Here is a 2292-nt window from a genome sequence, read left to right as displayed (position 1 = left end):
TTGTCTCTGTCTCGCCATACTCCATGCTTATCCCGATCTTCCAGCCAACCGGCAATTCATTCTAGCCCTCTTTTTTTGACTCTTTGTCCTTCATTTGACTCTTATAAATAGATCAATCCCATTTTCCTTTTTGTCCCACATCTGTTTGCATGGCTAGATCTCTTGCAGCCATGTGCAAGGGTGAAAAACTGAGACAGCGTCAGAGAGAGAGAGAGACAGTTATAATGTATTATTTCATCTCAAAGCAGACAAGTAAGCATGGAAATGTAGCATTAGCATGGACGAATTTCGACTGTGTATTGTGTGATCACTGCTTTTTTTGTGTGTGAGACGATTTAAAAAAAAAAAAGAAAAAATGTCAGGCTGCTGTAGGTCTGGATAAGAAGAAACAGTGATAAAAATAGCATTTTCTGAAGGAAATACCAGTACATGAAAAGCAGCCAAATATAATGTTTTGAGTAAGTTAAGGCTTTCGGCTTCTGTGTAAATGCTGCATCCGAGCCGTTTTACTCTCGTCATGATAGTCTGTGCACGTCTTGTTTGTTTTCTATGATTTGGCATATTTTCAGAACCGTTAGTACAAAACCCACACCAACATCTCATGCTTTCATTCTGGTTTAGATATTTTCTTTTCACATAAATTTCAATGAATAAATTAGCAAACATTATATAATGCTTAACAGATCATTAGTTCATATATATTCACATAGCTTGAAATATGAGATCATTTGCTTGTCAGTATTTACTAATAAACGTATTAAACATTACAGATCATTATTTCATGAAAAATGAACACAATTCACAAACGTTGTCAAATTAGCTAAAAGTCCAATGCCCATAAAGATACTAAATGATTAATAATTATTTATAAACATTTACAAATGATGAATAGTCTCAACTTTAGATTGAGTACTGCAAAAACATGAACAAATGATTAATAAATGATCTGTAAAGATGTGAAAATAGTAGAAATCTACACAACAAATAAAGACCAAATGTATGATCTTTGCAGACTGTGATTATAAGTTAATGAATAATAGTTAACATGAATAGTTTGTGAAGTGCTTAAAATGACTAATTAAGCAAATGTTTTCCAGCAAACGTGTTAATGTAAAAAAGAGCATTAGGTAATATATGAACTGAAGTTTAGTGACATTTGTTAGCATTCAGAAGCACATTAACAAATAAACGTTTAATCATTAATAATCAAAACTAATTATAATTCCTGCTAAAATAATTTGTAGATTTTTAAAAAGTGCATGATCGTATGAATTGAGCGTTTAATGACATTTGTAAGCATTAACTAATGATCCGTTAATCATTATATAATGTGTGTTAATGATTTATTAATAAAGCTTTTAATCAAAATCAAAAAGTGAAAATGAAAGTTTAATGACATTTGTAAACATTTCAATTTACATTAAATAATGATCTGCTAATCATCAGGAAACTTTTAATAAGTACATTAGTAAACATTCACAAGCATTTTATCTCATATTTCTTCATGTGAATATAAAATAACTACTAAACTGTTATGCATAATGTAGTATTTGTTAATGATTTATGAATGAAAGTTATTATAAAGTGTTACCACAACAGGGAGCATTACAGACGTGATGAACAGTTTGGTCACTGACTGTGTGAAGAGTTCTGAAAAATGTCATTTCAGTTTTTATCAATGACTGTTAGCAATTGAACAAAAATTGTAACCAAGACACAACGGTATGATGTTCTTTCAAATTAGTACTTATTACAATCAGTGAATTCAGTAGCAGACAAAGCAACTCTAGCATGTTACAGTGATGCAGGTCACAGCTGCTTACATCACCGTACCTGCGTAACTGACATTAAATCCAGAACAGAACAGAGTTTGCTGCAAATCAGTCTGTACTGTAGTTGGCCTTTTCAGATGAAGGGTGAGTTACAGTCATTTGGCAGTCTTTACCATGGTAAGGCCTCGGTTTACAGTATCACCTGGCACACTGAACTGCAAAATGTCTGAATTGGATACAACAGTTACTTGCATTTGTCTCCCTCCTTCTGATCTCAATCTGAGGGTTACACTGTAACTGACTGTTTCCTCTTCATTGTTCTCTATCCTTGTACTCCTGTCTCTCTCTCTCTCTGTCACACACACACACACACACACACACTCACACTCTCGCACACTCACACACACACACACACACACACACACACTCTCGCGCACACTCACACACTCTCGCGCACACTCACACACAAACACACACACACACACACACTTTCGCGCACACTCACACACACACACACACA

This window comes from Sinocyclocheilus anshuiensis, unplaced genomic scaffold (assembly GCF_001515605.1).
Source record: "Sinocyclocheilus anshuiensis isolate Anshui unplaced genomic scaffold, SAMN03320099.WGS_v1.1 scaffold238, whole genome shotgun sequence".
NCBI classification, from domain to species: Eukaryota; Metazoa; Chordata; class Actinopteri; order Cypriniformes; family Cyprinidae; genus Sinocyclocheilus; species Sinocyclocheilus anshuiensis.
The sequence above is the reverse complement of the archived record's forward strand: the minus strand, read 5'-3'. Positions refer to the sequence as shown.